The 13,442-nt window shown below is 45.3% G+C and overlaps 1 protein-coding gene across 5 annotated transcripts in view; it reads left to right on the top strand.

Moving 5' to 3' along the window:
- The first annotated feature begins 4,667 nt into the window (after nt 1-4,667).
- Nucleotides 4,668-13,442, top strand: part of CLASP1 (cytoplasmic linker associated protein 1) — a 213,446-nt gene continuing 204,671 nt past the window's right edge. For all 5 annotated transcript variants that reach the window (XM_066611749.1, XM_066611747.1, XM_066611748.1 and 2 more), the window contains exon 1: nt 4,668-4,791. The gene's annotated coding sequence lies outside the window, so the exon portion shown is untranslated. The remainder of the gene's footprint in view (nt 4,792-13,442) is intronic.

Here is a 13,442-nt window from a genome sequence, read left to right as displayed (position 1 = left end):
GGATTTGGGGTGCTAATTCCAAAAATGGCATCTGTTTTATGTCTAGTTTTGGAGATATAGTATAGCCTAATTAGTAAATGGTTCAAGCAGCTTCCTCAAGAGGAAGCCATGGTGTAAGGAAGCAAAATGTGTGTTGGCCTATGCAATTTTCCCCTTATCCCATATCAACCCCCCACCAGCCCTATGGGGCTTCTTGGATCTGCATCAGCTATTTTGCTGGCACAAACTTAGGAAGCCTGGTAAAATGTCTAGGAAGGGGATTAGGATACGGCAAGATCCTGCCCCCCTCCTGGGCCAATCTGCCCCCATTTTGCCCTCTCCTGCCCAGAAAGGCTCCCTCCACATTCCCTGTACTACTTGGCACCTTAGTTCTCTGCACCGACAGCAGGGATTCTGGATGTAGCACTGGCAGGCTGGCACAGGCCTTCCCGTCAGTGCTGTTGGCTCACAAGTTGTTGCAGACATGCCTTATGGCATGTTTGCAACACTGAGCTGGCGCAGGATGATTACATCTAAGGATCAAGGAAAAATGGATGATGTACAATCCACGGATAAATGATGCATCTACAGCTTTAATTTACTCTGCTGTTTTGTGCCTGAACATAACTGTTACAGTAGTGACTGTTTTTCATCAATACACAACATACCTGAAAAATTTAATCAACTGAATAGTATCAGTGTATGAACCGGTATGACATTTCCTCATTCTGCATTGTGTGTTGGAAGGGGGGTTTTACTGTACAGCATCTACTCTTGTTTTGATATTTCATGGAAATTTTTGGACTCTGTTTTTATCTCTGCAAATATAGGGTGTGGTGTCAGTTGCTTTAATGAAAATTAGCAGAACAATCCTAAGTACATCTACTTGGAATTAAGTCCCATTTTGCTCAGTGGGGTTTACTCCCAGGAAACCGTGCAAAGGATTGCAGCCTGAATTATGCTGTGATGAGTAATACTGTATCATATATAATAGTAATTATTACAGAAATGTTATTAAAGGAATTGTTGTCTCATGTTCAATACACATGTTGCATCTTTGAACACCAAACAACATATAGCAGGGTACAGTTCTCAATTATTATTCAACATCTTGAATCCTTAGCATACTTTCAGGTGATTGAAGTTGATGGTATAAACTTTGTCTCTATTATACACCATGTTGAAAAAAACACATGGGGTTAAGCCTGGTGACTGAGGAGGCCATTTGACTGTTCTGTTGATATGAGAGCCCAATACTATGCATGTCTACTCATAAGTAAGTCCCATTATAGTCAGTGGGGCTTACTTCCAGGAAAGTGTGGATAGGATTGTAGCCTAAGAGCCTAATCCTGGGCTCGATGTGCTGGCTTAGAGCCAGTGCACACTGTTGCAAACATGCCATAAGGCATTGCTAGGCCTAATGCTGGGCCAGCACCTGTGTGCTAGGCCTAATGCTGGGCCAGCACGGACTGCTGAGCTGCGGTAAGGTAAGTGGGGGCAGGGGGAAGGCGGAGAGGAGGCATTCCAGGGAGGGGGGAAGTGGGGAGAGGGAGCGGGGAGGGAGGAGGCGGGTCCAGTGAAGTTCCACTCTACACGAATGCTTTTCTGTCACCCATTGTGGGGCTACTTCCCTTACCCCCAAAAGTCCCCTTCTCCTGAGGTGCCACCTGTGGCTGCTGTGGGTGTGCTGGATGTGGCGGCAGCTGTTTCTGGTGCTGCTGCAGCCACATGCCACAGGAGCACAGGATTGGACTGTAAACCATCTACAGTACGATTTAACCTTTGGTTACATATTGGAGAGGAGTCAAGATGAGGAATTTTTGTTCACACTATATCTCTAGTAGTATTATGAATTATACTGTAGTTTCACACAACAGCTTATTCTTAAAAAACATTTTTTGAAGCACATTTACTCTTTGCAGCCTCCAAAATTGGGCTCTAGCTGGGGTTTTAAATTTATCTTCAGTATCACAAGGCTCTTTCCCTCTCTTGGTCAAACATACTGTATTTTTGAAGGCTTAGCTTGCTGAAATTTATCTGGCTAGACCAGGGGTGTCAAACATAAGGTCCGCGGATCGGACGTGGCCCCTGGAAGCTCTTTATTCAGCTCTCAGGCTCTCTTAGCACTACCATCAGCTGCTCTCAGCTGTTGAGCTGTGCTGAGGTGTCAGTGCTGAACAGGCAGCCCATATGATAGTTGAGCCCTCCTATATCTTGAAAATATGATCAAGATTTGCATATTTTATTTTCTGCCTTTTGTAGCTGAGACCGTGAGGAAAAAGTGCTTATTTCTGTTCAAGATGACCTGCTTAATGAGTTCACTTTTTGCTTAATGACATCACTTCCAGCCCTCAGCAGGCATCAGTAATGGCATTTGGCCTGCTGTATGAAACGGGTTTGACACCCCTGGGCAAGATGGTTGTGTTGTCCCCAGAAGAAGTAGGCAAGTTCTGCTCATATCAAGTTCTACAGAAGTGTTTCTCAAGGTTTGACCTCCACCGTACCACTTCACATAGTCCATCTATTGGAAGTACCACTGGAAATAACAGGTGATGACATCATTGCCAGTTACTTCTGGGTTGGAAGGCCAGATGCAATACGACAAACACCAGTAAGAGGGCAGATGGGAGGGCTTCTTTGAGTGCAGAAAAGCATGCTTTGGAGCTCTGGCTGCTGAGCAGCACCTCTCCTGTTTGTTGCATCATGTTCCTGGTCTTGTTCCTGGTTCCTGATGACCTGGTTCCTGATGACCTTGTTCCTGGTCATCATGTTCTGGACAGCAGGTGTCCGGGGGTCATAAGAAGAGCCCTGCTGGATCAGGCCAAAGGCCCATTTAGTCCAGCTTCCTGTATCTTACAGTGGTCTACCAGATGCTTCAGGGAGCTCACAAGATGAGACAGCTGCATCCTGGTGGGCATCTGGTATTCTGAGGTAACCTACTTCTAAAATTAAGAGGTTGCACATACCCATCACGGCTTGTAACCTGTGATAGACTTTTCCTTCAGAAATTTGTCCAATCCCTTTTTAAAGGCATCCAGGCCAGATACTATCACCACATCCTCTGGCAAGGAGTTCCACAGACTAATCCCACGATGGGTAAAGAAATATTTTCTGCTGTCCTATGAGTACCACCAGACACCTTCTCAAATACCACTGGTAGTACCCATACCACTGGTTGAGAAACTATACTTAGTATGGACGAGCTCTTTGTGACAGTTCTTCAAGAAACTATACTTAGTATGGACGAGCTCTTTGTGAAAGTTCTTCAACATAATAAACTGGTAGCCATCCTGTTTTTTTAATTCTGTGCATTTAAGTTCAGTATGACAGGCAGAGGTGGATCCAGCGTTTAAGCACTCCTTTAACACCAGAGCCCAGGTCAACCAGGTGGGTAGACCTGGGCTCCAGTCCAGACTTGGAGACCAGTAGGCTCCCTGGGCTCCTGGTTGAGCTTATGGGCTCGGTGGCCATTTGCTGCGTAGGTAGCCTTGGGCTCTAGCCTGAATTTGGAGCCTACCTGCCGGGTAGACCTGGACTCCCATTCCAACTCAGCTCTGTTGGCCACCAATGCCCTGCCCAATAGGCTGGCTCCCACTTTACTCCATACTGCTGCAAAGTTGGGGGGTGGGCCATGCACCCATGGCCCCCCTTGGATCAGCCCATGATGGCAGGCAGATATTCATGAGGTGATGATGAAGAAAAAGCTTAGATGCTCCCCTGCCCCTTTAGGATATAAACTCCTGGTTTTGTGTGTGTGTGAAGTTGGCAAAAGATATTGAAGTTGGAATTATATTATATATAAATTATATATAGTTATATATATTATTTCAAATATATATAAATTATATTTTAATATATTGTCAAATATATATATACACATACATATCTAAATATATATACATATATCTGCATAATGTGTGTATAATTATCCATCCAGAACCACCTTTCAGAGCGCGATACCAGTCTTTCGAGACTGAAGGTTGCCAACAATTATCCATCCATACACACACATATACATACACACACATTTTTAGAATATGTAAGTGTGTGTGTGTGTGTGTGTGTATACATATATATATAAATTGTATATGCAAAATCCATCCATCCATCCCTCCCAAACAGGCTTAAGCTCCACCAGCCTGCAGAGCTCCTCCCTCTCTAGCCAAGGCACCCCCTGCCTCATTATGCACAATTCAAACCCATCTCATGAATATTAATGAGGGAACGCTGCAGCAGCTTGGTGCGCTGACGTCATCAACCGACAACGGCTGGTCGACGCATGCGCAGTGCGCGCGCTGACCTCATCGCCTCAGCCACGCTTCGGATTCGACACACCCCACCCGCCCCGCGTTCTTCTGCCACCATAGAGTCGCGCGGCCTCGTTCTGTCTAGCCCTTGCTAGACCTCTATGATTGGCGGCGGGGTGGTGTCGGCCGGCCTCGAGACTCGGACGGCACATGCGTGACGGCTCGCTAGGAGCGCCAGGAAAATGGTGCGCATGCGCAGCCCGTGTCGGCGAGCTCCCTTCAGCGCGCGCGCGCGCGCGACGCCGGCCCGCTCGGTCCTTCCCGGGGAAGGCTGAAGCGCGCGTGCGCAGGAGGGGCTCCATTCTTCCCCAGCCCGGAGCTGCAGTTCCATCAGCAACGCTGGGGCGGAGAGGAGCATCAGCCATGCGCTGCAGTGGCAGGAGCGGCAGCGGCGGCTGGGCTTAGAGGCGCCTGCAGCTCCTGCTCGTCTGAATGCCTTTTTCAGGGCGCGCAGGAGCCCAGCTTGCCTTGCAGCCACCTGCGGTGTCTGCCCCGCTGCCACCAGGTAACCCCTCCCTGCACTGTCACGTTGCCCGGGGAGGGGGAGGGTCTGGGTGCAGGAGGAAGGGAGCATTGTCTGCAGCTGCGGGCTCGCGCTGGGCTGGGTTGGACGCGAGTGGCTGCCCCCCGCTTTCTTTGCCCCCCCCCCCAGGGTGCTGTGCTGGGTTCTTCTGCTTCACCCCGTGGTAGGGAGGGGAGGTGCGAGCCTAGCACCAGCGCGCCCTGCCACTGGGGGGTTGCAGTCCCGGCCCCTCCGTCTCCTTGCAGCAGAACAAAGCGAGCCCTGCAGGGCTGTGCCGGTGCTGCTCGCCGACCTCCGGGGCTCCTCGGGGGTTGGCTGCTGCTCAGGCATCAGAATGCACAGAGAACGAAACAAAACCGGGAGGCGAACGCCGCTTTGTCTCCTCCCCGCCTCTCCCTATTGTGCTTCCCGGAGAGCTGAAGGCAGGCTGCGTGTGCTGCCCCGGGAGGGCATCCCTGGGCCCGGTCCACCCGCTCCTGCCTCCCTGCATTTCTTTGTCTTTTGCTTTCCTCTCAAAAATGTGTTGGTGTCTTTATCATATTGTCACAGAGAGCCCAATCCTGTGCGTGTCTACTCAGAAATAAGTCCCATTCGAGTCAGTGGGACTTACTCCCAGGAAAGTGTGGATAGGGTTGTAGCCTTTGAGAGTGGCAGTCTCTCATTGAACCCAGTCCTAGGCAGGCATGTCTACTCAGAAGTACATCCATTCAATGGAGTCAATGGGGTTACTCCCAGGGAAATGTGGACAGGACTGCAGCCTTAGGGCACAAGCCTATGCATGTCTACTCAGCAGTAAGTCCCATTATAGTCAATGGGGCTTACTTCCAGGGAAGTGTGGACAGGACTGCAGCCAGTTATTTGAGTGTACATCTTCACTGTGTGTGTTTCACACTCTTACACACACACTCTATGGGTGATCAGTGTTATCTATTTAGAACGCAGACGTGTTACTCTGATACCTTCAGTGGACATAGTGTTAGTTGCTGTACTTCAGCCTTTTATGATTTTGTTATAGATGGTGTTTAATGCAGCAATTCATCACATGGAGGTTGCAATCCTGTGCACCCTTTCCTGGGAGCAAGCCCCACTGACTTACTTCTGGATAAATATGCATTGGCTTACGCTGAACAAGCACTTGATTTGTGAGAAGTTTAGTTCCTTTAGGGAATATGAGTTTCATTGTGTAAACTGGTGGGGTTTGTGCTGTTTCTGTTCAGTTGCAATAGCTGAATGCTCCCACCATTCTGGAGCTTTTCCAGGTGATCAGTTTATAGTGCAGCAAATGCCCAGTTGCTGTGCTTTTGTTGCTGGAGATCCAGATGTCGTACAAGAAGGTGGTGCTTTTGTTGTGGAGATTGCATTATCACAACACTTAAGTCTTCTATAATTCAGTTTATTGAAAAGAGTTTTTTTACTATGTAATTTTAAAGTTAAGAACAAAAAACAAACAAACCCATGATTTTAAAGTCTGTGCATTAAAGTGCCTCACTCTCTCCATATAACACTCAACTTGTGCAACATGTCTTTCATCTGTTATACATACGGGATAACAGGGATTTGGCCTGGGGGCTGGGGATAAGAATAGGCTCTCAGTTTCTAGATGAAACTTAGCCTGGGAAGGCAGCTCATCTGAGAGAAGGAAAACTCTGATCCCAAACCTCATAAGAACATAAGAACAGCCCCACTGGATCAGGCCATAGGCCCATCTAGTCCAGCTTCCTGTATCTCACAGCGGCCCACCAAATGCCCCAGGGAGCACACCAGATAACAAGAGACCTCATCCTGGTGCTCTCCCCTACATCTGGCATTCTGACTTAACCCATTCCTAAAATCAGGAGGTTGCGCATACACATCATGGCTTGTACCCCATAATGGATTTTTCCTCCAGAAACTCGTCCAAACCTCCACTGCCTTGTGGTTACATCCAGTTATGGAAAAGGCTTCAGGAGTCAACCTCGAGGCAAAATCCGAAGCCGGAGTCCCTGAGGCAGTTCATGACTGAACACAGTCACGTTTTGGCAACTCCTGCGACGCCGCTGGAACCAACCGTATTGGCCTCTGACTTTCCATTGGACCATTTCAGCGATGTGGAGAGGGGGGATTTGCTGTATGGGAAACAGTCTATCCTCCATATCTACTTTACCCAGGCTTTGCATACTGGAGAGGACACTCTGTTCCAGAACCACCATTCAGAGCGCGATACCATAGTCTTCTGAGACTGAAGGATGCCAACGTACGGGATCCTTGATCTGTCAGTAGACACATAGTATTCTGTATATAGATTTCTGTAGTTTGGGGATTTCTCTAGATATGTCATATTTTGCCATCATCTTGCATTTCCCCCTATCTACAAACCATACTGTACTGAAAACATGACCGTTTTCCTTCTCTCAACCACTATCAACATTAATATTATGTGGAAAATGTCATTTATTAGCTTGCCACAGGCATCTGTTAACTGGGGAAGAGAGATATAGCTTCCCCATTAATTTTGTAAATGTTTTATTTTTTTAAAAAAATTATAGGAGAAAATGAATGCTACTTGGAAGGATCACTCAAGTAGCAAACGCAAGAAATGTTATCAGTGCCCTACCACTTTTAATACATATTATTTTGGTCCTAGAATGCTGTATTCTCTCACCAGTGTACGTAACAGTATCTTCTAATCAAATAATAAGCATGGTTTCTGCTCAGTCAGGCTAGCTTACTCCCCCTTGGTAAGATACGACCCTTCCAGGTAGTATTGACTTAGATTTGGGGAGTTGTTCAGACTTCTTTGCAGGATAGTCCTATAACATTAGGTCCATGGGCCACCTGTGGGTCCCCTTCTTGATTGTGAAGAAGGTACCTGTGGAAGAAATTCGTGGGACCTGTTTTTTGTCACCCACTCAGGACAGTCCTATCAAGAGCCTTAGGTTGTGTTCCATATTGTTCTGTTTTCTGAATTCAGAGGTGGTGGAAAAGGTGCATGTTTTCATCATTATGGTAGCTTGCCAATAATATTATATGATCCATCTACAGTTCCTTCAGTATATACTTTGCTGGGAGAATAAAAACCTTGTGTTCTTTTGGCATCTGTTGCCAGGCTCAGCAAGGAGTAGTATAGGTAAGCATGGGTAGAGGTGAGGTGGAGAATAGAAATGAGAGGTCTGCTGTCATGGAACCAGATCTTATAATCTCTAGGAATTAAAGTTCAGCTGTTACAGCAGAGACCTAAAGTATGGGTGAAGAAAAAATTGGTGAAATAGAATTGGAGAGGTAAAACTGTTCTCTCGCCCCCCCCCCAATCCTTAGTTTGATCTTTGAATCTCACTTTCATGATGGAAGAAACAGCCGGGTTGGGTAACCAGGAACTGGCAGTGTCAACAGAATTATAGGAAAGGGTTAAAACAGAGCTGGCAACTTCTCATTCTGGCACTGTAGCTGTGCTGCTTGATATTCAGACATTAGTAATTGATGTTTATCTCGGTAATCTAAAAAACTTCCTTTGCTGATTTTTGCCTGGCTGTTGTCAAATGCTCACAAGCAGTTCAGGCAGCTTTTTCTTGGTTAACCCTCAAAAAGAAAAAACAAGAGGGAAAGTAGTAGCTCTGTTAGGAGGTTGAGAGGAGAATTTATGCTATGGTATACTGAGAGAATAGGTTAAAATGTGTCCACGAGATTTTCTGCAGTTAACACAGTGATGCAGCCCTCCAGTTAATGCATATGTAAAAATGGCCTGCAGAGTTATTGTATCTTTCTTGCCTGCTAAGAGAGCCAAAATGTAACTGGAGCATATATTGACTGATTATCAAGTTATGCCTTTAAGGTTTTTTTTGGGGGGGGGGGGGCTCAAAACACACTGTTGGTCAACCTACTCTGTCCAGTGAGTGACAGAGTTCTGGGATATATTGCAGTGGAGCCATTTTCTTAACTGTTGACACAAATTGATCTTAAATGTACATTCTTGGAAGTAAGTTACATTGATTTAAAAGGAACCTACTTCTAAGGAAATGTGTTCAGTATCTCAGTCTTCAGTTGCGATAGACTGGGTGGACAATGTCATTTCTTAAATTGCTTGTGATTGCAAGGAAGCTAATATATCAGAAAAACAATTGGAGAGACTGTAATTTCTTTTCATTCTGTTACTTGTATTTTATACTATTTAAATTGTAAGTGATATTGAGAATTGAAAGGCAGATAATATAAAAAAAGAATACTGGTGGAATCTATCTTATTTCTAAACTCTGTTGAAGGATTGGCCTTAATATTTGGTAAACCTTTCAATTGTTTTTTTCCTCATTACTTTGTCAGGTAATCAACTGTTTGAACTCCTAGATACTGATGTGGAGGGGTAGGGACCACTAGTTACACGTGGACTTTAGCAGAGACCCTGAGAATTGATATACAGGTCCAACCTTGTTATACACAGATTTTTATAAACTGATTTGACTTGGCATGAAAGGCCACTGCAGATGAGAAGGAATGTGCTGATCCCTGGGGAAGAGGAAAAATGCATTCCTTTAAAACTAAAAAAAAAACTGCTTAAAAAACTGCTTTTCTTACTGCTGTAGAGAGACAGTCATGCAAGTGATTACAGGTGTAACCTAATTATCCACCGATTCTTCTATCTTAAAGTGATGAGAAGAGCCCTTTAAATTAAAGGAAAACAGTTGTTTAACAATATCCTAGTTAATGTGAGAGAGGGCAACTGACTGACAATCCATCAATCATCATCTCTCCAGGCACTTAGAACAGCTTCACTTCAAGTCAAGCAATCCCTCCCTCCCCTCTGAGCACCTGAAAGAAAGATAATGACTTTGCTCTGGGTGAAGGGAGGGGTTGCTGGCTTGGAGTGAAGCCTTTTTAAGTGTCTAGAGAGAGAGTGATTGATGGATTGTCCGCTTAATGACTCTGCCTTACATCAGGAAGGTCAGCAAGGCTGTTTTTAAATCACCTAGGAAAGGGACATCATTTTTAAAATGGATTTGCCTTAATGTGTTTTTTGCCATCCACTTGAGTTCAGGGAAGGGAATTACGGACTCGACCTGTATTTGCAGAGCAAGACTTTGCAGGGCTTTGTCCCAAATGTTCAGTATATTGCAACCTTGGAATGCAATCCAGAGTGTCTTTGGGCTGGTGCAAGTCCCTTGCCCTGGCCCAGGACTGTCACAAATGAGCTGAAAGGCATGTCTGTGATGACTTGAGAGCTGACTCCCTGATGTGTGCTTGGTTCCTGGATGCCATATCCTGCCCTGAACCCAGTGAGTAAGCCTCAACTTGCTGGGAGTCCAGCACAGGAGGTGGGGAAGGTGGGAAGAAGGTGGAACAGGGAAGGTTTGGGGTGGGGAAAGGTGGGTGGCCTGCAGACCAGTAGGCAGACTGGACTGGACCCAGGAGGAGTTTTGGACTGGCCTCCAGCACTTAGGCCAGATCCCAACCCCCCAACCCCCCTCCCTAGCAGCCTACTCTTATACTGGGCTGCTCAGATCTGTGCTAGTCATCTTGCTGGCGCAGATCTGAGTAGCCCCATTGAGTTAGCTACCATGTGACATGGGGTGAGGGGAAATAAATCCCCTTAATCCAAGTTGTGCAGGATCCACTTCAAACCCTGCGCTGGATACAGCATAGGCCAGCCAGCCTGCCTCTTCCAACTCAGGATAGAATTGGGTTGCCTGTCATGTAATTTAATTGACACTCTTTGTGATTAAGACTTGGTGAATAGCGATAAGATCCCTCTTACTACCTCCTTCTCTGTTCCTTGAAGCATTTAAAGAGTTTTAGCATTCAGGCTTCCTGTCAGCCCTGAGGGCTTTCCCCCTCTTTCTTTTGTCTCTAGAAACAGTGCCTTGTGTGCTGCTTGCCCACAGTCCATGGCGCATAAGATGAAGCCATCTCCCTTGTTCTAATGTGATTTCTAAATTTTTGCTCAAAGCACTATATTAGAGCAGTCATTTTGCAGGGTTCTTTGGCACAGGAGTTACCTGCTTCCTAGTAAGCACTGTTTAACAACTTGCTCATATTGCTGGATGGTCTCAACTCTCTGATAATTGCTGCCGAAGTTATACTTGGATCACTTGTGGAGTCAGTGGCATCAGTGGTCTAGGTTAGAACAGTTAGATGGTTCTGCTGTAAAAGGACCTGGTCTTGAGAACACGTTGTTAAAGCTCATCTATTATGATGGTAACCTCTGGTGAGAACAAATATAACTGGGTGGAAAAGGCTATGAGAAGTAGAACTAGGTTGTACAGGGAGTTTTTGTTTGTGTGTTTTTAAACTGGTCCCATCTTTTGAACCTTTGTGATTCAAGATTTCTAAGTACCTGAGTTCTGCTGTTTTCCTCAGTGGAATGACAGGAGCATATTTGCGTGAGACAAAAAGAAGTTTGAGGCTTGAACATTTGACATCCACAGGAAGGATAATTGGGTTTTCTTGTGATTCTTTTTTGTTAAACTGAAGTGCTATTATACTCTTGCTCGCAGAGTTCTTAAATTTGATTTGATAACTGACAAGTCAGTGCTGAATAAGGATTGTCCCAACTGTCTGTTTTCTACTACTGCTTGCAGCAGAGTTGGGGAAATTAAAAGGTGGCCTGTTCTGCCATACACTACATGCTATCACATCCTTATAGTTTCTGTCAATTATAGAGAACAACCAGTCCCCAGACAAGCAGCTCCCTTGGACTCACAACATTCACCTGGTGTCCCATCCTTACATCTGATGCTGGACTATTCTCCCCCCCCCCATGTTTACTGTGTTCTGTGTCTCCTACAATACTGCATTTATCCATGATACATGGGAATGAAATAAAAGTATGGGCATGTGTTGCTGAATCCCAGAGAGCCAGGGCTGCTGCCACTGAGGAAAAGGTTAGCTAGTGGCTTCTGGAGCTATCCATCATCTTACTAAGTAGCGTCTTCCAGTCCCTGTAGCTGCCTGTGAGTGAATGATGCCTGATCTACACATGCTGGGCAGAATACTGTGGTAAAGTAGGTTGGTAGATTGGCTATACCACTTCAGATTGCAGGTAGACACCCACATTTTTGATTGCTTAAAAAGTGTGTATGTGTGGGAGTGAGAGTGATTATTTTATTTGTGGGAATACTGAGATAAGGACTGTTAAAAAATATGATTTGTGTTTTTGCAAAAATATGATTTGCAGTCTGAAGTGGTGCAATCCACTCTTCCACCTCAGGATTTAACCAGTTCATTGTACTTTCTGCATGTATAGACCATTTGTGATTGAGTGAAGCTGGAGAGTTCAACAGTTGTAGCTGGCCCTCCAAGAAATGTACTTTTCACTCGTAATATATATATGTGAGTTGGGATGGGAGAGCATGAGGCAGAGTGCATGAGTAGAAGAAAGTCAACAATTCCATTATTTCCCCCTCCCCCATTTCAGGTAACAGGAGCAGCGAATAGGTGAATGGGAGGAAGGTGCCATAGGAATCAGATCCGCAGTGGGTGCAAAGAAGGTGTGGGTTAAGTTCTTTCTTGGATGAGACGGGGTACTCCAGCTTTGAGGGAAACAAGTGTGTGTGATAGTGTTGCAGCTTATGAATCTCCCTAGCCTAGGGAAAGGGAGTAAGAGAGAGCTTCTTCAATATTCCATTAAAAACAAACCAAATTGCAGCCGAGTCACGTTTACTTGGAAGTTAGTCTCATTGATTTTGATGGTCTTTGATATCCTATATTTATATAGACTGTATAAATACATTCTATATAATATATTTCTGTACATTCTATATATAAATATAAATATATAATATAGAATCCTTTATTTTTAGGATTGCCACTTGAAGGGTTTATTATAGTAAAACAGTCTACCTCATGCCTGAAGGAATGGGTGAGGAACTGATGCGTCTGCTACTTACCTCCTTAAGCTGAAGAACTGATACTGGATGTGGCCATGGGAATATCTTCCACACAGGGCAAATCTAAGTTGAAGAAGTAAAACTGTTAGAATCTGTGCATTTAATTAGGGCTTCTGAATACTGTATAACTTTGTGGTCCATTGAGAAAGGAGTTGACAACTGGCAACCCTCTGATGAGTAGGGTGATTCTTGTTTCATGGAATGTGGGTCATTTGAGAATACTTTTCTGCATATTAGTCTGGCAGAGGCAAGATTCCTGAATCTTTGACAGGTCATTCCTAAGCTGCGCTGGTGCAGAGGGCTTCATGGCCTCTGCTGTATCCAATGCAGGTTAGGAGCAGGTTGGTAGTCACCTTGGGATAAGGAGATATTTTTCCCCTTACCCTGAGTAACACCCCAGCCTGCCCTAAATAGCAGGCACAGGTCCGAGTGGCCCAGTGTTATGCTGACAGGAAAGGGAGTTAGGATATGGTGAAAGTCGGCTCCACCACACATCAGTTGCAGCTGATTGTGTAACAAGGACAACACATTCTCATTCATCACAGGTGATATTTATCACATTAGTATAACATAATAGAATTAAACGTATGTTACCTGAGTGCTGAGAAGTTCCAGGGGCAGCATTACCCAAGTTTTGGCTTCCTTTGGAGGTGACATTATTGGAGACTTGGGGTGTTTGTAAAATTTATAAATATACAAGTTGCACACCAAGTGGAGACAAACAGCATGCACCCTTTTGGGCAGTAAGCCTAATCCCTCATGTCTGATCTCCTAGGAGAC

The sequence above is a fragment of the Tiliqua scincoides genome, chromosome 1 (assembly GCF_035046505.1).
Source record: "Tiliqua scincoides isolate rTilSci1 chromosome 1, rTilSci1.hap2, whole genome shotgun sequence".
NCBI lineage: Eukaryota > Metazoa > Chordata > Lepidosauria > Squamata > Scincidae > Tiliqua > Tiliqua scincoides.
The sequence above is the reverse complement of the archived record's forward strand: the minus strand, read 5'-3'. Positions and strand labels throughout refer to the sequence as shown.